We start from the raw sequence: 25,347 nt of genomic DNA on the forward strand, positions 1-25,347 counted from the left end.
GAAAGTATTATCTATGTCTCCCTTCTTCTCCCATTGACCCCACTCCTGCCCTCCCTACCCCACCCCCTACCCCAGGCCTTCAGCACCCTATAGTCTGTGTCCATGGGTTGTACATTTATACATACAAGGTCTTTGGTTGATTACCTCTCACCCTCTCCTGCCATCCCTGCGGGATTCCCCACTCTGTTCCATGCTTTGAGTCTCTGCATCCACTTTGTTCATCAGTTTATTTATTACTTAGATTTAATATATATTTACTTGAGTGTTTATTCGTCTATTTATTGTAAGAAAGCAAGGAAGAAAAGAAAAATAGTTATACTGGAGCAATTTCATTAGATTCATAAGCTTTTAGGACAAGGAGCCTGGTGGCAGGACTATAACTATATCACACTCCCACATTAGGGATATGGATATTGAGATGCAAAGATGTTTAATTGCATCAGCAAAGACACACAACAGGATTGTGACAGAGCTACACCTAAGTCAAGATGCAACTTTCAATTCAGACAATACTATCAGGGATTAAATTAAAATTTTTAAAACTTTCTTTTAAACAGGACACTGTTATGTGAATGATTTGCATTGATGTGCTTAAATCTAATAGAATATTTGATTTTGGAATAACTAAGGCCATGAACTGGGTAAGCCAACTTAGGGATATATATTTGAATCATTTGGAGATATTTCTTCCTAAATTGCATTTTATATGAAAATTATAAGGAACTGGTATTATTTCAGTTAATTTTTTTTCTTTCACAAGATTTCAAAGAAATACTCAATTCCCTTTTAGGCATCTGAAAACAAAGATTTTAAAATGGGTCTGTTCCTATAGTAAGTACTCATTTAAATAGGCCATATTCTAACATTCTTGGAGATAAAAGACCTTTTATTAGATTAAAAGAAATCTGTCCTTTATTCCCTCTTGTAGCCATGTTTTGGTTGGTTCTCATAATTGCCAGTTTCAACAAAACACTGATTAAGTCCAAACATCAATGGTTTTGTTTGTTTTGGTTCTTTTAGTTTAATACAAGGGGATAAATAAAAAATGCATTTACCTTTTTGTAGCTATGATAATTATATACACTGTTTTTCATTTATGCAAAACTTATTTTTGAGGGTTTTCTCTTTGTTTCATTTCTCCATTTTTGCATTTTCCAAACATCTGTACCATGGCTGGTGGTGAGAATAGCAGTGACTGGCGCTTTTCTTCCACGTTTTGAGAGAAAGAGAATTGGCTGGAATAAAACCTTGCTTTCCATGTGGTCGACTTGAAATACTGCATTGAAAAGGTATTTTCTCTTTTTCTTTTCTGAAACTGAAGGTGAACCCACAAAACAATAGCTATATTGATGCCCAACCACCTGTTTATTCACATCAGAAAAGTCCTAGGCAGTGCATTCCCCACTTAATCAGTTGCAAGACCTAAATGGATGGATTTTTTTGTGCATTGGTAATATCATAACAACAATATATGCTACTGGTCACTCACTTAAGAAAGCACAGATTCTACAGGCAGTCAAGAAGTTAATAGAGTTTTGCTTTTGCTTCAACAAAATGATCACTTTGTAAATATGTTTGACTATGAAGTGCTTATTGATTCTTCGAATATTGGGATATGTTGTCAGGAACAGTAAAGAGAAGGTCATACTGGTGTGATCTGTTACCTTGATTAATTCTAGTTAAGAAAAGCAGCAGTCTTTGTCTTATCAATTCTCTTAATGTAAAATATTTCAAGCGCATGAAAGTATAAGGAATAATGTGAGCATGCAAGAATTTAGCACCCAGGTTAAACAATGCTTAATTAATTTTGAACACTTATTTTGAACCATTTTTATCTTTTTTATTTTTCCATTATAAGTCATAAATACTGAAGTGCACAAATGAAATGTATAGCTTGATGAGTGCTTATGTAAATATACATCCATGTGACATTTAATCCAAGATACAAAACATCCATCACACCCTAGGAAGGTCCCTCATGTCCCCTTGCATGATGATATTCTTAAAGCTTTAACAAAAGGTTTTTTAAAAAGCAAATCTATTCTGGCCTCTGTAATCAAGAATAATTTTACATAAGCCATATATTAGAGCTTATATAAAATGCATCCTACTATATGCAAAACTAGAATTTATTTGTTGAGTCTCTCATTGTTAGACATTATTTCCAGTATTTCCCAATCACAACCAATACTGCAGCTAAAATGCTTATACATGTTTAAACAGATAGAGGAATTGCTAAACTGTAAGAGGCAGTGCATTTTCAACTTTATTAGGGATTGGATTGTAAAACTTCTCTCTAATGTGATAGTATCAATTTATATTCTCATGAGCAATCTTTGAGAGCTTCTCCATATGCTTCACATTTGGAATGGGAAAACTTAAAATTTTTGTCAGGCAATTTTGTATTAAATAATATCTCATTTAATATTTTTTTCACTTATAATCCATTAGGATTTTCTCATGTATTTTGCCTATTTGTATTTTTGCCCATCTTTCTATTGGGTTATTTGTTTGCTATTATTGTTTGGATGGCTTTTGATTTTGTTTTTTGTTGTAATATTCTGGATTCCCATCCTTTGAGCATTATAGAATACAAATATTTCTTCCCAATTTGTAGTTTCTCATTTAACTGTGTCTGTACTAGCATTTTTTAAAAGAGTTTCTCATTTAAATCAGTTAAGTTTATTTGTATTTTCCTTTATGATATATGCTTTTATGTCATTTAAGAAATCCTTCCATTTAACCTTCCTATAGTTATTCTAATAGTTTTAAAATTTTGCCTTTCTAGATCTTTAATCTTCTTGGCCTTTGTTTTTGTATATGGTATCTTACATACACCCTATTTAAATTCTTTTTCATGTGATTAACCTTATTATTCCACAATTTATCAAATTAGTCATCCTTACCAATAATTTACAATGCAATCTTTCCCCTACATCATATCTGTTTTTAGTATCTTTATTTCATCAGTGAACTGTTTCTCTACTCTGACACTAACACTATGGTGCCTTACTTACCAAAACTTTATAACATTCCACTTGTTTAGTGAGGTAAATGTCTGCATTGTTTTCTTTAAAATCCTCCTGGCCTTTTACAATCCAATATGAATTTTAGGGTTAGCTAAGTCAAGTTTGACAAAAGCCCTGCTGAATTTATTTGTAATTACTTTGACTTTAGAGAATACTCTGAGGATTGTAAAACCATGTTATAAAACTGTCAATTAACACACTGCATTCCTCTACTTAATCAGATCTTCCTTCATGTTCCTTTATGTTTTATAGTTTTCAACCTACAGGTCTTGCTTGAACCTACTTTGTCTATTACATATAGAATCCGTTTTTATTTCATTGTTTACTAGTTATTATTGGTGAATATTTAGCAACTTTGCTGAACTCTCTTATTAATTCTACAGACTAAACTGGAAATTCTCTTAGGTTTTCTACATAGACTCATATGCCATCAGTTAATAAGGACAGCTATTTCCCTTAAATTTCAATTCTTAATGCTCAATTTCCTTTTCCTGTCATATTGCTTAACTAGAATTTCTATACAGTGATGAATACAAACTGCAATAATAGGAATATCTGTTCTGTTTCTCACTTTAATAACAAGATTTTGGAAATCTGATATTTGCTTAAGGATTTTTGATAAATCAAAACTATTGTGTCAAGGGAATTTTCACTATATATATATATATATATATATATATATATATATATATATATATATAGGCAGCAACTGTAACAGCCTTAACAATCAGTTGCTATGACACCCACTGTAGCCAGCAAACTGGCCAAACTCTCAGCCCCTCCCCCTTGCCGGCCTGCCCCTGATTGGATTCTCCCACCCCAATCAAGAATGGTGCCACCTGCCAAATGCCCGCTCCCTTTCTCCAGGGGAAGCCCAACCCCAATCAGCCTACCCCACCATGATAGACCTGCAGCTCCTCCTCCCAGCAGGCCACCCCAGATCAAGCCCCCCAACCCTAATTGGGGGCAGGACCCACTGGCCAATAGCCTGTGGCTCCTTCCCCCAGTCAGCCTGGCCCTGATTGGGGCCCGATAAGATGGGCTGACCCACCAACCTCCTGCCATTTCCTCCTCCTGACAGGCCCAGCCCCAATCCACGCTGAATGGGGCCTGGTAGCCGGACTCCACCTGCAAACAAAAACAGGTGCACAAATTCATGCACTGGACCTCTAGTCTGTTTATAATTTGCTAGCATTTTTAATCATAAAAATATGTAATGCATTTTATGCATTAATAATATAATAAAATTTGCCATTAATATGCTAACATTTTATATGACATCATTCCCAGAGAAAAATTTACTTGATCTTGATGTATTTTTTAATCCACTGTTGAGTTTAATTTGCTGATATTTTATGTAGTTTGCAGGGAAAGATTTGTTTTTAATTTTACTTTTTAAACTGTTACTATAGAGTTTTGGTGTCATACTAATACCATCCTCTTAAAATAAGTTGAGCAGCATTTCTTTCTATTTCTGAAACTGGTTTTATATTATGGGGATTTTGTATTCTAAAGATTTGTTAAATTTGCCTCTAAAATCATTTGGACTTGGTATTGTCTTTCAGTACGAAATAAGTAGTGTATGGTGGATTTTTAATATCAGTTCAATTACTTCCATGACTATTGCTTTATGCAAGCATTCTATTTCATCTTATGTCATTTTGGGGAAATGTTTTTGTTTGCTTTTTTTCAGGAAAAAAAAATGTACAATTAATAGTTAATCTACATGTTACATTTATTTGCATAAAATTATTATGCAAATTTATAACAGTTTGATGATTCTTAATTCTATCTCTATGCCCCCTTTTATTCCTAATATTATTCATATAAGCCTTTTCTCTTCCTTTACTAGTTGTTAGACCTTATTCTGTTTTATTTGCTTTTCTCAAAATCTGGCTTTTGATTTTGCTTATCTACTTTAATATGTGTTTTTTTTTAATATTCTTTATCATTGCTTTCTGCTTTCATCAACATGGTTATATTCATTCTACTTATATTTTAGACCATTTTTCTTTCTTGTGTTGAATTATTACTCATTTAAATTTAATACTTTTATTATTTTTAAAAATGGATTTCAGTCTCTAATTTCTTCAAGTTTCCAATTAACATGTTTTGATAAGTAGTATCATTCAGTATTAATATGTTATAATGCCTGCTTTGATTGACTTTTTACCCCTTGAGTTATTTAGAAGTGTATCTTCTCCCTTTCTAAATACATTTGCTTTATTTCTATTACTGATTCTGCATTTAATTGCAATATTATGATAGTATTTGTTTTATATGGTTTTAAATGAAAAAAATATACTCTTGAAACATTTTTTGTGACCTGGTACATGGATTTTACTGTTCATAAAATCTATAGGTGATTTATCTGTTTCTTAGTGATCGTGCTAACATTTTTATATGTATGCCTAACTACTTTCATTGTTGTTGTTAATATTTATACTCAATACTTAATTCCCTTTATGCATATATATTTTAGTTAACACTGTGCCCATCTTTATTCTTGGATTTGGTGGCTTTGTTTCTTCTTGTGGAATTACACATTTTAGTAATTCTTTAATATCATCTTCTAACTCAATCCTTCCCTTAAATCTCCTAATCTTAAATTATCCCATCTATTACATTTTTATGTCAATGAACATCTTTTTCATTTTTTAGATTTCTATTTGTTTCTTTATTAACTTATTCTTATCTTACTGTTGTGTGTTTTTATTTAATAACTAGAGGCCCAGTGTATGAAAATTCATGCACTGGAGGGAGGGGTCCCTTAGCCCAGCCTGTCCCCTCTCACAGTACAGAAGCCCTCAGGGGTGGGAGGTGACCCAGTGATCAGGGGAAGGCAACGCCTCATCATACCTCTGCTGCTGCCACTGCTGATATCACAAACCTTGTCGGCCCTGGTTATCTGTGCCTCAGGCTGGCCCTGGGTGGCTGGGTGTCTGCCATCATAGTCTTACCTGTACCTGGGGCCTGCCCTGGGTGACTAAGCAAACAGCATCCAAGGCTTGCTTGTGCCTTGGGCTTTGGCTAAGGCAGCCGCCATCTGAGGCTTGCCTGTTCTTTGGGCCAGCCCTGGGCAGCTGTGAGGCTGAGGAAACTGGGGTATTCTGGAGGCAGGTGCATGGAGAAGCCTGACACCTGCCACCCCAGTAGGGCTGAGGGGACTGGGTGCCGCCATATTGTGGCTGATGGCACTGCCATATTTGAGGGCGGGGCAGTGAGATAGCATATTCCCTCCTTATTGGCTAAGGGTACCGCCATCTTTGCAACAGTGTGAGGGTCAATTAGCATATTTCCTCTTTATTAGCTAGATGTCATGTTCTTTTACAGTATGATCATTTATCTCTGAGTAATGTAAACAATATTGTTGAAGTCATTGTCAGGCAATTTTGTAAAATCAAATTCACCTGGAGTGAATGTTCCAATGATTAATTTTATTGTTTTTTAATTTTTTTCCTTACTTTTTTTTAGTTGAACTTATTGGGGTTATATTGATCAAAAAATTATATAGATTTTAAGTGTGCAGTTCTATAATACATCACCTGTACATTGCATTGTGCCCTCACCATCCAAGCTCTAGTCCTCTTCCATCACCATCACCATTTATCTTCTGTATATCCTCTTCCATCTCCTCTCACCCCATCACACCCCTCTCTCTGGTAATCACCAGACTGTTGTGTGTGTCCATGAGGTATTTTTGTTATTTGGGTGTTTTTTGTTTTGTTTTGTTTTTTGTGGTTTTTTGTTTTGTTTTGTTTTGTTTTGCTTAATCCCTTCACCTATTTCACCCAGCCCTCTAGTTTCTCATTCCTCTGACAACTGTTAGTTTACTCTCTGTGTCTATGAGTCTGTTTCTATTTTGTTTGTTTTTTTGTTCATTATGTTCTCCATACAAGTAAAATCATGTGGTATTTGTCTTTCTCTAGCTGATTTATTTCACTTAGCATAATACTCTCTCAGTGCATCCAAGCACTTATGAAAGGTTAGATTTTCTTTTTTAAGGCTGAGTAGTATTCCATTGTGTAAATGTACCACAGGTTTTTTGTGTGTGTTTTTTACCCACTCATCTATTGTCAGACACTTTAGCTGCTTCCAAATCTTGGCTAGTATAAGTAGCACTGAAATGATCATAGGGGTGCATATATTCTTTCAAATCCATGTTTTGGGATTCTTTGGATATATTCCCAGAAGTGGAATCACTGGGTCATAAGCCAGTTCCATTTTTAATTTTTTATGAAGCTCCATACTTTTTTCCACAGTGACTGCACCAACCTGCATCCCACCAACAGTGCATGAATGTTCCTTTTTATCCACATCCTCTCCAATACTTGTTGGTTAATTTATTGATGATAGCCATTCTGACAAGTAGGAGGTGAAAATCTCCTTGTGATTTTATTTTGCATTTGTCTGTGGATTAGTGATATTGAGCATCCTTTCATATGTATACTATCCATATGTGTATTCTCTTAGGACCTACTATTCATTTCCTTTAAGCAATATTTGAATTCTTCTCCTTTGGCATCCCTCATGCTAGACTACATGTTCCTCTGCCTAAATTGTAGACTCCTTTAATGTACACTCATAGGGTCTTTTCTAATGATCAACATACATATCTCCTCGCTAATAGATTCTCATTTGCCTTTTGTACAAGTTGTGTTTCCCATTCTCCAATGTGTGCAGTCTTAGTGGGAATGTAAATTTTGGTGCCTTGTCCTCTGTTAGTGAGGGGTAGGTTGGCAACTGAAGCCAAATCTATTGAAGTGCTATTCCTGAACCTTGAAACTTGAGTGAAAGACTCAGGATTGAGAAAGGGTGGTTGAAATGTATTTATTCTAGTAGCAATGACTGGATAAGATAGTTGAATCATTTCTACTAACTAAATAGCTGAAGTTATCTTATTTCTAGTAATGAATTACTTCATTAACCCTCCCATAAATTATTTCTTTGTTTAAATCTGCCCATAATTGGCTTCTGTTTAAAATGAAAAAAATCTCTTTGGATGTGGATTTCTCTCTCCAACCTTACAAAAATTATCCTGGTTCCTTATTTTAATTGCCATCCCAAATCAACATATTAAGCTTTGTCAACCATGCTCCAAACCACTGCATTCCATTTTTAATTAAAAATGTTATAGTTCTATCAAATAGTTGACATATTTAAAACCAACCCACTTACCCCCAAAACTGGTTTTCTTTATTACTTCATTTCTCTTAATGTCAGAATCTTTCTCAAAGATTTACTCTTATGATAGCTACACATTTAAACAATTGCCAAATTATCCTACATAATAACAGCCTAGGTGGCATCACGCAATGCTCTCACACAACATCATCACAAAATGGCTGCCACAAGATAGCTGCCACAAGATGGCCACCCTCACATTGTCACAAGATGGCCACCACAAGGTGGCTGCCACAAGATAGCTGCCACAAGATGGCTACCACAAGATAGTCACCACAAGATGGCTAGCAGGGATAGACAATTGTGGTTGACCAGGCCAGCAGGGGAGGGCAGTTAGGGGTGATCAGGCCAGCAGAGGAGGACAGTTGTGAGTGATCAGGCCAGCAGGGGAGGGGAGTTGGGGGCGATCATGCCAGCAGGGGTGTGGTTAAGGGGCGGTCAGGCTGCCAAGCAGAGGTGGTTAGGGGCAATAAGGCAGGCAAGAAGGGGAGCAGTTATGAGCCAGCAGTCCTGGATTGTGAGAGGGATGTCTGACTGTCGGTTTAGGTGGGATTGGGCCTTAACCGGCAGTCAGACATCCCCCAAGGGTCCCAGATTGGAGAAGGTGCCAGCCAGGTTGAAAAAACCACCCCCCCACCCCCACCCCATGCACGAATTTCTTACATGGGTAAGGTGACCAGATTTTAACATTAGTAAAGTGGGACACCATTGACGGGGGGGGGGGGGGGTTCTTAATTACTTGATTAAAAATTTGGTCTAAATGGAGGAACAAAAATTTTCATAGAACACAAAAATAGTATTGTAATATATTTTTTAAAATTTCAACATAAGTACAATTTACAAATATAATAAATAAAAATTATGTATAGTCGTAAGTGTCACTTTCAAGGCCGGCGCTAGACTTTTTGCCGCCACTATAAAATATAAATAATACGAGTACTGTCTGCTAAATTCAAGAAAATTTATGTATTTATGAAATAAATAAATACATTACTTACCTAAATTATCTGAATAGCTGATGTGTAATAACATCACTTGTTTAACTAGTTTACGAGCACGCAGTATGATGTGTATCATCTGAGAGACAGTTACAAAATGTTTTCGTCATTGCCAATCCCAAAAAATGCCATTGTTCATTAAGTCTAAACAATGTTGGTCGATTTCTAACTACTGATCAACAATGTGAACTTTGCCAAAACCGGTTTGGCTCAGTGGTAGAGCGTCGGTCTGCGGACTGAAGGGTCCCGGGTTCAATTCCGGTCAAGGGCATGTACATTGGTTGCGGGCGCATCCCCGGTAGGGGGTGTGCAAGAGGCAGCTGGTCAATGTTTCTCTCATCGATGTTTCTAGCTCTCTATCCCTCTCTCCTCCTCTCTGTAAAAAATCAATAAAAAATATATTAAAAAAAAAAAAAAAAAAGCAATGTGAACTTTGATAAGCAGTTCTCAATAATTAGTTCTCAACAATTATTTGTTATTATTAAAGTTTAACATTATAAAATTAACAAAAGTAATATAAAACTCATATTCTGGCTAAATAGCTACATGGCCACTGAAAACTGTATATTCCCTTCCCGTTCTCCCTCTGTTCCCTAGCTTGTCGTGCATTCTTTCCAAAAATCAGCACATTTTTGAAATGCCTCGGGACATGGGACAAATTGTTAAAAATCGGGATTGTCCCGCCAAAAGCGGGACGTCTGGTCACCTTATACATGGGGCCTCTAGTTAACTCTATAAGAGGTAAACTCAAGTACCAGCAAGTTGTACTCTAAAACTTGAAAATTAGCATAAATTTCGTCTTAGAATTAAACTGTGAAATCTCTAAGAACCTTGCTAATATTAGCTATAACATTTATTGCATTATCACTACATTCAGGATTGATGCTAAGTCCTTTACATTTATTATCATAAGTAGCCATTCGTTAATTTTGTTTGGAATAGGTATTTTTATTTTCAGAGAAGTTATATCAATTAAGATACTTCAGTTGTAAATAATGGAAACTTAACTGGCAATTTAAGTGGAAAAGAATGTATTGCAAAAATATCAAAAATTTATAGAAACAGTAGGAAGGTATAAGAAGCGAGTTTAGAAATTGGGTTCCTAGCCTCAATCCAAATCTTAGAATGGTAGCTTTCAGCATCTTCCTTTTTAAGAAAATCCTTGAAGCTGTGGTTGTATCCTCCAACCTCTCAGTACCTGCAACTCTGTATACACTATTGCCCCAGGCAGAGTTGGACACATTTTTTTTACAGCCTTTTGCTGAAGTAGTGAGCCAGGCTAAGGCCCACCATTTTACATGGAGCCTTTTCGGCCACATTGCTTACTCCAGAGAGCTAAACACTCAGCCACCTCTGTGTGCTTCTGGATCCAGATTTCAGCAGCTTATCTTCAGCACCCTTTTCTGCTTTTGGTTGTTTTACAGAAATGATCACCTTATTTTTAAAATTTCTTTTTATTTTTTGTTAATCCTCATCCAAGGATATTTTTCCATTAATTTTTAGAGAGCGTGGAAGGGAAGGAAGGTAGGAGAAGGAGAAGCAGTTAGGGAGGAAAGGAAGGAGGGAGGGAGAGTAAGAGAGGGAGGAAGTGGGGAGGAGAAGAGGAAGGGAAGGAGGAAGGGGGGAGGAGGAGAGGGAGGGGTAGGGAGGGAGGAAGGGAGGAAGAGAGAGAGAGACAGACAGACAGAGAGACAGAGACAGATAGACAGACATTAATGGGAGAGAGATACATCAATTGGTTGCCTCCCCCTCACACCCAATCTGGGCCCTGGGCCAAGTCTGAAGATGGATTCTGCAACCCAGGTATGTGCCCTTGACTAGGAATCAAACTTGATACCCTATAATGCATGGGCCAACACTCTAACCTCTGAGAACACCAGCCAGGGCAATGATTACCTTCTTTAAAAATCTCAACCTGGCCCTAGCTGGTTTGGCTCAGAGGATAGGGTGTAGGCCTGTGGACTAAAGGGTCCCAGGTTCGATTCTGGGTTGCAGGTTCAATCCCCAGTGGGGAGAAGCCAGTCAATGATTCTCTCTCATCATTGATGTTTTTATCTCTTTCTCTCTCTCTCCCTTCCTCTCTGAAATCAATTTAAAAATATTTTTTAAAAAATCTCAATCTGCCACTTTGGTTTCCTTATTTTGTATTGTATCAACATTTTCAGTTAATAATATATTTTGGACAATACTCTTGGTATTTTACATCACTATGATTTAGATATATTATTTTAAAACAAATATTTTATATAATACTTATTATTTTTGAATGTATAGTTGTGCTAGGCACTGAACTTTATTTTATTCAACCCCTCTATGGTCAGTAACTTTTATTATCATTTTATAAACTGAAAAATTGAAGTAAATACGCTGAATAATTCCACCTTAGAAAATAGGTTATCACTAGTAAATGGCAAAAGTAAGATTTGAACTCAGTTTTTTTTTTCCACTATTAAAATCAGTCCTCTTAACTAATATCTATTGTAAAAAAATATATCTGGTTCTATCTCAGAAATTTTACTGAATATCTTCTGTGGCTTTATGCATCATTGGTTCTCTCTGTCTCTCTCTCTTAACATATGAGTGCTTTATTTATTATCAATCTAGTAATTTGGAAGTTTTAAAGCATATTTTTTCTTCTAGTAATGATTGGTTTTATTTAAAACAAACAACAACAAAAAAAAACATGTAGGTCTATTTCCTTTAATTACCATCATTAATGAAATGGTATGCTATATGAAATGAGAAATTTGGGCTGCTCCTTCTTCATTCCTTTCCCTCTACCAAATTTCCCATATTTATATGTGTGTGTGTGTATATATATATATATATATATATATATATATATATATATATATATAAAAGCCTAAGTGATGGTTCAACCGTTTGACCATTTGACCAGTAACTATGACATGCACTGACCACCAGGGGGCAGATGCTTAACGCACAGGCATGAAAACATGGGACAGACTGAAGAATAATTTCAGAGGGGAGGGGGTAGAGTAGGAAGAGATTAACCAAAGATCTTATATGCATACTGGGGCCCCTTGGCCTGGCCTGCAGGGATGGTGCCAAAACCAGCTCTCCAATAGCCCCTGAGGGGTCCTGAATTGCAAGAAGGCACAGGTCAGGCAGAGGGACCCCACCAGTGCACGAACCCAAGCACCAGGCCTCTAGTTTTGTTATAATATATTCTTTAATTATAGGTTATTATCCATTTTTATAATATAGGTATAGAGAGTGTAATTACAAAGAGCTACATCATTTATTTTGGTAATAGAGAGCTTCTAGCACCAAGTAAGTGCTCAGTAAATATTTGTTACATATGAATGAATGAACCTATTTTGCATGAACACAGAAAGTACACAGAGAAAGAAAGCATAGCTGAGATATCTTTAGAGTTTTCCTCTACTGCTGGATGACTCACCTATTCATTTAAACCTTAAATTTTGTAAATGATTGAATAGGCATATGATTTAATAAATACTCTTGATGTCAATACTTTTGTTAGATAAGCACACTTTTATGAACCAACCCTTTATAAACAATAAACCCCAATTCTAGTTAGTCCCATTCATAGTTATTTCCACATTTGCCCCTTCTGCCATACCAAACCCCTACAGATAATAAATATTATATATTTGGCAACTCCCATTCTCACATCAGTGACTATTGTTAAGTTTTCATTTGACAAATATTGTGTGCTTCTTAAATATGAAGTAGTGATTAAATAACAATAGTTGTATCATATTCAATTGCTAATATGGTCTTCCAGAATAGTTCATGTTATTAACTATTTAAATAGTGGCACTTTGAAGTAGTTCTTATTGTTTTATTTTTTAAGGATAGTTCTTAAAATTCCAACTATAGTCAAAGGAAATTCTTTATAGAAGTTGATAAGAAAATTTGATTTTTTATTAAATATCACTAGATGGTACCAAGAAACTTAATGATGATCAGCAACATGCTAGAATAAAAATTTTGATGCTTCTATTATAGTAAATCAGACTAATAAAACAATGTAGATTGATAAAGAAGAGTAAGGCAGTACAAACTAGGTCATTTGATGACGTGCAAATTTTATGGAAATTTTAATGACTGATCAATTTATTAGAAGTACAAATTATTTATGTTTATAAAAACACTAGAGTCTTTTACTTGGCATTATTTTAACAATCTTTTATATGTAAGAACAGGTTAAAAATTACACTGTCTCCCTAGCTGTTTCTATTCTTGAAATTGTAAAAAAAAAAAAGATTTTTATTATTCTCTATTTAAAAGGCACTCATCTTGGAATCAGGAAACTTGGTTTCTGGTCCCAGTTCTGTCATTAAGCTAACTCTTGAGTTATTCTTGACCTCTGAATCAATTTCTTAATTTTAAATACAAACAGGTTTGATGCTTTGTAAAGCCCCTTCCAGGGTCTATTCCTTCTCTCTCTCTCTCTCTTTTTCTCTCTCTCTCTCTCTTTCTCTCTCTCTCTCCTCTCGCTCTCACTCTCTCTTGCTCTTGCTCTCTCTCACTCTCTCTCCTTGACTTTTTTTCCTCCTTTCTCTCTTTCTTATATATAAACTAGAGGCCCAGTGCATGAAAATTTATGCACTGAAGGGGATTCCCACAGCCCATCCTGCCCCCTCTCACAGTCCAAGAGCCCTCAGTGGCAGAAGGTAACCCATGAATCAGGGGAAGGCAGTGCCCCCATCATTGTTTTGCCATTGCTACTACTGGCAACACAAGCCTCGGCCGGCCCTGGTTAACTGAGCCTCAGGCAGCCCTGGGTGGCTGGGCAACTGCCATCTGAGGCTTGCCTGCACCTTGGGTGTCAGCTGGGCAGCAACCATCTGAGACTTGCCTGTGCCTTGAGCTGGCCCTGGGCAGCTGGGGGCCTGAGGGGACTAGGGGAATCCAGGCTGCCTGTTGCCCCAGCGGGGCTGAGGTAGCTCCATCATCTTGTGGCTGAGGTAGCACCATCATCTTGAGTGCCACCATCTTTGAGGGCATGGCAGTCAGTTAGCACATTTCCTCCTTATTAGGTAAGATACCAACCTGTATAAACTTACTTGCATATAGGTTTCATATAACAATAACCTAAGCTATTCAACAAAATTCATAAGGAAATATCCAAGAATGGAATTAATTTGCCCGGAATAAGGCAGTTTGACCAATCCTATCTAATAAAAGAGTAATATGCAAATTGACCATGCCTCCACTACACCCACAAGCCATGCCCACCAGCCAATCAGGAGCAAGTATGCACATTAACCCAACCAAGATGGCTGTGGCCACAGAGAAAGCAGGAGGCTTGGGTTTCCTTGGCAATGGAGGAAGCCAGGCTTTCCGCCTGCCCTGGACTGCCTTGGCCTCCACTTAAGGCTACAAAGTTTCAATTATAGAAGATAAATTAATCCCAACAAAAATGGCAGCAGCCATACAGCTGGAGAGAGCAGGAGGCTTTAGTTGCCCCCAGCAATGGAGGAAGCCAAGTTTCCACAGCTCTGGCCTGCCTTAGCCTCCACTTAAGGCTACAAAGTTTCAATTATAGAAGATAAATAAATCCCAACAAAAATGGCTGTGGCGCAGAGCGAGCAGGAGGCTTGGCTCCATTCAAGGCTACAAAGTTTCAATTATAGAAGGTAAATAAATTCCAGATACCAAGGCCTCTGCTTGGGTCGCTGGGTGACATGTCCAGCCTAAAAACCACCTCAGGCCCCTACTCAGGCCGCTCCATGTCCCAAGGGAACCCCCACCCTAATCCAGGACACCCTTCAGGGCAAACCTCCTGTCCTCACTCCTGCACTAGGTCTCTATTCTACCTAATATAAGAGTAATATGCAGATTAACCATCACTCCAACACACAAGATGGCTGCCCCCATGTGGTCAAAGATGACTACTTCCATGTGGTCACAAGATGGCCATCACAAGATGGCCAGCAGGGGAGGGCAGTAGGGAGGGACCAGGACTGCAAGGGCAGTTGGGGGCGATCAAGCCCACAGGGGAGGGCAGTTAGGAATGACCAAGCTAGTAGAGGAGGGAAGTTCGGGGTGACTGGGCCTGCAGGAAAAGGAAGTTGGAAGGGGCAGGGGGAGACTCAGGCCTCCAGGGGAGGGCAGTTAGGGGCAAACAGGCTGGCCGGGAAGCAGTTAGGCATCAATCAGGCTGGCAGGGGAGTGGTTAGGGGGTGATCAGGCTGGGAGGCAGAAGCGGTTAGGGGTAATCAGGAAGGCAGGCAGGTGAGCAGTTAGGAGCCAGCAGTCTTGGATTGTGAGAGGGATGTCCCACTGCCCATTTAGGCCCGAGGATCGGGCCTAAACGGGCAGTCGGACATCCCTCGAGGGGTCCCAGATTGGAAAGAGTGCAGGCTGCGCTGAGGGACACACCCCCTGTGCATGAATTTCATGCACCAGGCCTCTAGTATATAAATAACTGGGAGCTACTGTTGGTTCTTACAGAACTGAGATGATAAAAGCAGTATTTGTTTTCTAAAGTGCTGTTAGAGAGCAGTCTACAGAATGGATAAGAATGGAAGAAATCTGGACTAGAGACCAGGCAGGCATGATGCCATAGTTCAGAATGAGGTAAGAAGAGTCCACAATATAGTGATAACATCAGAGATGAAGGGGAAGCAAATTATGTGAGGATACTGAGATATACATTTGTTCCAATAGAAAATCTGAAAAGATTATTAAAAATCATGAAAGAGGAAAAATAAATGTAAATAACTGGCATTCATATAATAGGGATAATGGGGATATATATTGACATAAAATTCTATAAAGTAATATGGTATTATAGTATCAAGAACTTTTTTTTAAAAAAAGTATCCTTTAGTCTGGTAATTTTATTGCTAGAAATTGATCTATGAGACAAAGACTTATATGCTAAGATATTCTTCAGACTGTCACTTATAAAAGTGAAAGAAGAGAAAAACAACTTAAAGATTTCATCAGGGAAATTATTAAACAAACTATGGAACATCCATATATATTGTTGCTTATAATAATTATTAATTATATTGTTATTAAATTAATTTTGAAGAATTTTTAACTAGGCAATGCTCATAAAATAATGTAACCAAAAATATATGATCCAAAAAAACTTGTATACCTAACATGATCCCAAATTAGAAAAATTAAAGTATTTGCTTATAATGAAAGGAAACACATTAAAATATGAATACTAGTTACCTCTCTATGGTAGAATTAATATTTATTTATTTATAAAATTTTTAATGCTCTTAAAAATAGTCTGAATAAAGAAAATAAAATTTTGAATAAATAGCAAATCTAATTAATTCCATATTTGATATAATTCACCTTAAGAAAATAATGTATGTGTACTACTTGTTGCCCCTTAAAGGGATTCAAATGTTTTGCTTTTCCTATTTACTAAGCTTCTGAAACGTCCAAGATGGAGATTTTAGGAATCATATCATATTGACTGTGATATTTTCTGAATTATACCATATTATTTCTATTGCCCAGTATCCTTCAGAGTCCCTTTTTTCCCTTTTGCATTCCTGTACATTTATCTTAGGTTATCAGCCTGCATTTGACATTACAGAGCCTGTCAGTCCGTTCTGACATTAATATGCTGAAACTGTTACCACTAGATGAAATTCCCCATCATTTGGGGGAGCCAGGTTCTTGGGTAGGGGGTCACTGAAAGAAGCATTATCAGAAACCCCTTGGGGAGGATGGAATGTGGAAGAAGACCTTATTTGCATAGTTATATTTCTGGGGTTCCAAAGTCCTCTGCCCCTTAAGCCAGTCCTGGAAAAGGTGCAACTGGGGTTTCAGCAGAGCCAGAAATAGGGCCAAGGTCCAGAGTTTCCATTCCATGTTACAACTGAACGTGGTTCAGCATCGAGGCCAGATTAAAGTCCAAGTGTGGAGTCCTACATGGTCATGCACCATGTGGGCAGAGGGGCATTCCCCTGCAACAAAACCACATTTACATGTATATGAGATTATCACAAGGAAGAAATCTAGATCACATTTTATGTTTCCAATTGTTTTTTTACTTCTAAATTTCTCATTGTTTAAAAAGCTCATAATCTAATAATAGAATTTTGATTAATTAAAATATAAAAAATGAAGTAAAGGAGACAGCCAATGTCACTGTAGACTCACCTTTATTGGGTGGAAGGAACCACTACTGATAAAATGTATCAGGCACCAATCTTGAAAACTGAATCTCCATTGCTCTTTGTGAGAGTGAATAAACATAACAACTAACTTGGCTCTGTACCCAGAATTTAGCCAAAAAGGAACCCCAGTTGGAATGCCAGAAAGAATGAACCAGATAAAGTCTTATCAGCTCCAAATATACAATCAATTTAGTCTGCCTCTTTTCTAGCAAAACTGTGTAACTAAAAAGAAATGTGTATTTTTTTTTTCTTTAGTCTAAATTCTTTATACTAGCCAATGGCAAAGTGCTGGAGTAACTAAAAATTTCCAGACCGCACCCTCTTCTTCTTCTTCTGCCAGGGGAATGAGCCACTCTCACTCCAGTTCTGCCCTCCCCTGACTCCCTGATAATAAGTGAGCCCAGAACCATTTGTAGACAAGCTCATCTCCTTTTCAGAACTTAAAGTTCAGTGAAGGCAGAGGCTGTGTCCTGTTTGTCTTTGTTACCTCAGTTTCTGGAAAAGTGCATGATTGCTGGATGACCTAATGAAAGATTAGCAGTTTAAATTAGATCATTTTAATAACTATAAAAATAATCTAAGGAAAAAGTTCCTGGGATACAAATGCACACACCCTTTGTATTATTATATAACCAACTAAAGGCCCAGTGCACAAAATTCATGCATGGTCCGCTCAGCCCAGCCTGCATCCTCTCCAATCCAGGATATCCCTCTTACAATCTGGGACTGCTGGCTCCTAACTGCTAACCTGCCTGCCTGCCTGCCTAACTGCCCCCGCCCCTGCTAACCTCATCACCCCTAACCACTTCTGCCTGCCAGCCTGATCACCCCAAACTGCTGCCCCTGCTGGTCTGGTTGCCCCATGCAGCCTGCTGTTTGGGCATTTGGTCATCCTTCACTAACCTCCTCTCCCCCTCCCCCCCACCCCCCTGCTGGCCTGATTGCCCCATGCAGCCTGCTTTTCAGTTGTTTGGTTGTCCCTCACTAATCCCCCTGCTGGCCTTGTCACCCCACACAGCCCGCTGTTCAGACATCCATCCAGTTGTTTCATTCGTAATGGCCCCTTGCTTTTTATATATTAGGATTCTACTAGCATTTTGGCAAGTTCTTTTACAAGGATGCTATCACCAAATCATGAACACCTTTGGGAGTAAACATCTTTCAAGAACAGATTTTCCTGCAAGGCTATGAGTAAGGCAATATAGTTCTTAAGAGCTCTTGCAATGATTAATGTGACACCCATAACAAATTACAAATCTCTTTGAATCTCAATTTCCTCATCTGAAAGATGGGAATAGTAATAATACTTACCTCGTAGTCCTGGCTGTGGGGATTGGATGAGATCTCACATATTAAATAGCTCTTGCCTGGCTAGGCCCTAGGGCTGTCATTACTAGAATTAATGTCTCCCAGGAAAATTGCTTGTACCTGCACACCCATCTTGACAATTAGGACAGAGGGTTCATGTATACCAGCAGGGCTTACCATGGATATAGAATTAGAGACCTTAAGTGTACAAACCGATGCTTCTCAGGCTCCATAGCATAAGAATTACTTGGGAAGCTCATTTAAAATGTAATATTTGAATTTCACCTAAGATACAGTCATTCACCTTATTTGCTCTAAGGTGAGACCCTGAAATATGTCCTTTTCCCATGCTCCTCATGTGATTCTCGTGTATCTTGTCCCAGACAAATTCTTAGTAACCCTGGAAATCCTGGCTCCATCCCAGCCTTGATTACACATCACCTCCAGCCTCCCAGTATCCATCCCCAGGAATTACCCTGTCAACATTACATGGCTTGGCTTCCCCCACCTCATTGCCCTATCCCACTGAAAGCAGAAAAGAAGAATAGGGAAGACAGGGTCAATTGGGGAAACTTAAGTAACAACAATAAATTATCTGTTATTTTGTATTATTTTGACTAATGATCTTCTGCATTCCTCTGAAAGTGAGCTAGCTTTGTGAAGTAAGCTTGAACTTTAGAACAATAGTTTTCCCCAGTAACTGTGGAATGACTGGCTCTATAGTGAAGTTCTTCTCTTTTTCTATGGAATTGCTATCTATAGAACTTAGATGAATAAGCACAATAGAAGTGCAAAGTGTTAAATGCATGCTTCAATTTAGTCAATGCATTTGCACATTGAAGCAATTAGGATGTATTTAAAAGCATTCTGCTTGAAATACTTTGTTCTCCATTTCCTACAAATCAAATTAGTGAGGGGCAGATTTGATTTTGACATCATTTTGAAAATATTTTCTTTTTCTTTTTTTAATTTTCTTAGTATTATATTTTTACAAAGTTGAAAACACAACCAACTGTGACTAAATTCATAAAAACAAAAAGTTTCACAGTGCAAGAAAATGAAAAACAGCACAGAGTAATATGCAGTAGAACAACGTAAATCATACCTTACCAATATAATTACAATAACACACCTTATCCATGTCTGATTAATTAATAGCAAATGCTTATTCAAATAGTAAGTAGCACATTCTTTTATTTTGAGAGCCCCAAAGTAATTTTTCATCTCTGTTGAAATAAATATGAAAAGACAGTCAGATCCATTGAGAAAAATCTTATCTCCTATTTTCATTGTACTATGTGTAAGGCCAGGAATGAATGTAAAGAAAGATTATAAAAAGGTGTTTCCTTTGCTAACAAATCATTCAAACAAGATTGCTTGTTTTTAAAACAGTTAAATTGTCAAAACCAAGAAATGTTATAGAGACAAACATAGACCTGAGCTTATATCCCAGCTCTCCACAATGTCTTCATTATCTACACTAATAATAGAGAAACATGCAAACTGACTGTACCTTCGCAATGCCCACCAGCCAATCAGGAGTGAGTATGCAAATTAACCCAACAAAGATGGTGGGTTAATTTGTATATGCAGGAGCCAAGAGGCCAGGGGCAGGGTGGGACGCTTGCATTGTCTCCAGGGCAATGATGCAGGCATTCTGCACCACCCCAGAATGGTCAGCATGGGAAGGCAAAAAGGCTGCTCTTGGCCAGAGAGAAGGCCAACATGAGAAGACACAATGCACAGGGCACCAAACACAAATGCATTCACGATACTAATAACCCCAGGTAAAGTTTACCACCAGAGAAAAGAGAATTAGGGGATAGAAAAGAGTGCAAAAATGATATTGAGAAAGGGGGAAAATGTAAGAGAGAAAAGAAAGAGAAGAGAAAAGAAAGGGGGAAGTATATATATGGGGGGAACCCCAATAAAACAACAACGATTCCAAAAAAATGCAAACAACAAACCCTCAGAGATGAACACAAACAACAACTAATCCAAAAAATGCAAATAACAAACACACAAACAACAAACACCCAAATGAATCTGAGAAGGCAGAGCTTAGGCTATATCTGACCTTTTCATCCATGGGTTGCCTCACCAGCTGTGTTTAATTCGCCAATTCTGGGTGAGTGTTGTTCAGTTCAGCTGTTCCTTCTGTCTGCTCTGTGAGAAGACACAGGGCCTGTCCGTGTATTCAGCGCTGTTTTGTCTCCCCCTGGACAGACATTTTAGGTGCCTGAGTTTGGGGAGGCTGGAATTCTGGTGTTTATGGGTTCACAACTGAGGCATCTGGTCCCTAAGCATTGTGGTTGTAGGGTTATGAGAGGTATCGAGGTCTTCCCAATTGAAGGTAAGGCTGGGCTTCCAATCACAGCTGGAAATGGGCAGAGCCAGCTGCTCCAGAAGAGATTTCAGCAGAAGTAGAGGCTGCCTGACCAGGAGATCCCAGTCCACTAGTCCTCAACAGTCCCATGGAATATATAGCTGTCCCTCACTCACAATACAGATACTCCCCACATGTGCATGTACTCTCCTTTTGTTTTCTCACTCACACTATCTTGCAGCCTGCCATCCCATTGGCCACCATCTTGGATCCCTTTATAGTTTCTAATATAAATTATTAGCATACTAGAGGTCTGATGCACAAAATTCATGCAAGGAGCTCAGCCCTCGCAGCCTCAGTGGCTGCCTCAGCCCTCACAGCCCCAACTTTGTCCGGAAGGTCGTCCAGAAGAACATTCAGCTGTCCAGTCTAGTTAGCATACTATGCTTTTATTATTATACATTCTTTTGTGGAAGGTAAACAGTACTTTGAATTGGGTGCAGATTAGTTAAATCCAATTCCTTTTAATTTTCTATACTAATTTTATAGTTTTAGAAACCTATGTGTTCATGGATAGAAGTGAAGGGAAGGTAGAATCAATAAAAGAGTAGATTCATTTGTGCTTCTTAGGAAACAGAGATGGTATCCTGTTCAGCCCTATTTTCAATAACTAACTCTGTGTTTCATACACAGAAAGTGCTTATTTAATGTTTATTGAATTAAGTAAATGAGCAGAAGAAAAATAGTGAGAAAATATTTATAGAACATCAAGAAGCCAGCTCACAGTAGTATGTGCAGGTAGCAGGCAGAGGGTTTGAGACTTATGGGCACCACTACCCCATTACTTAGGACGTTCCATATGGAATAACAGCTGTCTTTATTCAGAACCTCTAATTCTTAACTGGAGAAAGCACCGGAACCAGAAGAACCAACTGACCTTTAGTCACAGCCATGACATGAAAGACCATAGAGATTTTTCTAATCAAAGGGCCTCATTTCTCAGTTGAAGGAACTGAATGCCTTACTCAAACGCTTGGTGGCAATGTTTATTGATACCCAAACTTTGGTTTCGGGTTTTGTCCAATTAATTTGGTATTGTAAATATTGCCTTTATGTCCTCAGACTGTCCCCTTGGGGGCCCCATATAACCACAGTGACTTCCTTTGACCAAGACAATCCAATGGAAGATCCAGCAGTGGCTCTGATTAGAATCCTCTCACCCATTATGGCATTTCTATAGAGCCTAAAAGGCCACAATAAAGAGATTCTTTTTTAGACTCTTAAATTTATTTATTTTTACCAATAAATAATCTATCAATATATTAAATGCTATTATTAACAATTCATCCAAATTACTTTAGCTCCTTTTCAGGTGATTATTAGCTGGAGCTAAAAGAAATGAAAAGATAGAACTGTGATCATTTGAGTGAGGAGAAGACTTCTGCCCTTGGGGTGTTTCTCAGAGAAAGGCAAGGCCAGCTTGGCTGTAGCCAGAGGTGGGAAGGGGGGAAAGTGGTGTCCAGAGTACCAAGGAAGTAACTCAAGGATTTGAGTCTTTGAGAAGGCGGAGACATAGAAGCATGAAACAGACTGGAATCTCAGAAGGAAGGTAGGGGAGGGTGAGCGGGAGGGAAGAGATCAACCAAATAACTTAAATGCATACATGCATAACCTATGGACACAGACAATAGGGTGGTAAAGGCTTGGGGTGGTGGGGGCGGGGCTGAGAAGGAGGGATAAAAGGGGTCAATGGGGGAGAAAAGGGGACATGTGTAATACTTTCAACAATAAAGATTTTTTTTAAATAAAAAAGAAAAGGGGAGATATGAAGAAATAAAGGAATAGGGAAAAAATAATTTAAAAGGGGGGAAGAGTACTTTAAGTAGACTTAATAATTTGGTCTTTTGGTTCATTATTTCTATATTTTTGGTTCTTGCATTCAATGGAGAAGCCTTATGTTCAGGTCATCCTTGTCCTATTACAATTAATACTGCTACTATCCAGTAATGACAAGAATTCCTTGAAACCAATAAAAGTGACATCCATGAAACAAGAAATAAAGCATTTGGTAGGTAAATCCTCAAGAGTGGAGGCAATGCTGATGGTCTGTTGATGGTGACTTAAACTGGCATACCAGGAATTTTTATAAATGGTTTCCCATGCTTCATTGGATCTGTTGCTAAGACTTTAGTTGTATACCAGCTGTGCATGCAAAATCTCATAATTATTCTTACTGTATTAAGCATTTTATAGCAATTTTAGCTCTAAAATGCTATGCAATAGTTTTTAGGCAAGTGTACCAGACATGTAAGCTGTTCCAATGAAAACATTTCCTTTCACAGAGACACGTGCTTTCAGGATTCCAAACTTAGCTGTCTGCATCGACAGGAGCATCTCTAGGACAGACATCAGGGTTTTGGTGGGGGAAGAAGGAGCAAGTGGGTTTTCTTGTATGTGCTTTAATTCTCCAAGCAGCCTCATTAGAGTGAGGGCATTTCACTAATTCTACAAAACATTGATATTAGCAAATACTGCTGCTGAGCCCAGCTCCTCCCCAGCCTGCACTGTGGAGAGAGGCACTGGAGAAGAGCTGGGATGATCTCTGCACCCCTCTGCGGTATAATGACAAACAGGCAGAAGGACTTGGACTTAACCTCTCTGCAGAAGGCTGACACCTTTAATACTGCTGCGCACACGCACACACAGGCTGCTGAGCCCGGTGGTGGCAAATCTTGGGCCTGAGCCCAATGCTGGTGTGGAGTTTGAACCCTTGGCATTCTGGCCCAAGGCCAAGTGCTATCAATGGAACCCCACTGACACCTTTAGTTATTCTTCCTAGATTAGGATAGTAATTTACTTGTCTCTTTGATTTCAAGTGTCTGGTTTTGTTTCCAGATGCCTCCCAGCTCATCTGTATTCCAGGGGTTTCAAAAGACTTTAACCCCATTGGTTCTTTCCTTTGTTGGTTCCATTTGGCCCATGCAGGAGGGATACAGAACTAGAGAGGCAAGGGAGGGGCTGTGTGTGTGTGATGTATGGGGGCCTGTGGGGAGGGCTTGGTGAGACTGCAGGAATAAATGAAAGGCGTATTCACTTTTAGAAGATGAGCTATTATGCCAGAGCAAGTCAGGATGGAGAATAAGAGGTGATATGCAGGACAATGTAAGAGAAGTGTCATTAAATAGATCCTCGTGTAAAAGCCCTCCAACCAGCGGTAATCTCAAACTCCCCCAAATGATTGCCGTATAGGAAGGAGATGGAAAGACTATAGAAATTTTATTCCAGTGCCGACAGCACTCGGATTTTAACATGTATGGTAGGAAAAAGCATTTATGCAGTAGTGTCATTTTGTGTTTACAAGGGCCTGTCTAGCACTGTTTATTGATTTTACTGCATATCTTTCCCCAGGACCCTGCAGATAGATAATTGCTAGAAATGTCCATCATTAGCAGAGCAATGAGTGCAACCATCAGACTAGGAAAAAATACACTCAGGACCCTGCAAGCAGGCACCAAATGGGGGAGTCACACAATAACACGTGCAGCTGTAACTCCAGGCAAACACACACACAACACCCTGTGTAGCCATTGCACTGAGAAAAAACACAAAGCCCCCTGTGCAGCCATCGCACATCAGGAAAATACACACATGACACCCCTATGCTACCATCACACCAGGCAAAAGCACAGACATAAAATGCTAAGTCAATGGGAATGAACAGCTCATAAAAGCCTACTGGAATAGATCACATCACAGCCAGGTACATCTGTTCTCAGCACTAACCATTATCGTTAGCTTAAAATGCTTAAAATCACTGCGCATCCTCAGGTCTTGGGACAGATTATTCCAAGAAGATTCTGCTAAATTGACTTGGCAATGCAGTGAAGGGGACCTCTACTACATTAAAGTGATGCATTTTGCATCTCAAAGGCTGTCAACTGTATTTAGGAGACTGTGTGATTGAAGAACAATACTCTAGGATGGGAGAGCAATTTCGCCAGCCCTTCTAACTCTGGGGGTGATTTTTTACCCCAACATGTGGAGTTAAGTGTACAATCGAAGGGGCAGCTTTCAGTTGGGGAGGTGACTAATAAAAGCAGAATTGGAACGAGCTTTCATCTGTGCTGAACTAGAACTCTCAGGGGAGATGTCATATCTAGAGGTCTCAGTGAGGTCAAACTTCAAGCCATCAGCTTGAGATAAATAAGTAGTAACTACAGTCCTTGCTTCATAGAGTCGTCTGCCCAACTGGAGGGAACAAAGGAACCACCCACCTCTTCTTCTGCCAGTGCCTTCTCTTTATCCTCCTGCTGTGGTCTGTGATGTGATCCTAGCTGTGTGACACAGGGGTTAGGGAC

At 38.5% G+C, this 25,347-nt stretch overlaps 1 protein-coding gene across 32 annotated transcripts in view; it reads left to right on the forward strand.

The window, feature by feature from the left end:
• ZBTB20 (zinc finger and BTB domain containing 20) overlaps window positions 1-25,347 on the forward strand; it is an 818,830-nt gene that overhangs the window by 537,001 nt on the left and 256,482 nt on the right. For 17 of the 32 annotated variants that reach the window (XM_084873935.1, XM_084873937.1, XM_084873913.1 and 14 more), the window contains one exon: window positions 1,190-1,289. The exons of the other annotated variants lie outside the window; for them this stretch is intronic. The gene's annotated coding sequence lies outside the window, so the exon portion shown is untranslated. The remainder of the gene's footprint in view (window positions 1-1,189; window positions 1,290-25,347) is intronic. 32 annotated transcript variants of the gene reach the window in all.

This window comes from Pipistrellus hanaki (genome assembly GCF_964339955.1).
Source record: "Pipistrellus hanaki genome assembly, chromosome: 2".
In the NCBI taxonomy this organism is placed as follows: Eukaryota; Metazoa; Chordata; class Mammalia; order Chiroptera; family Vespertilionidae; genus Pipistrellus; species Pipistrellus hanaki.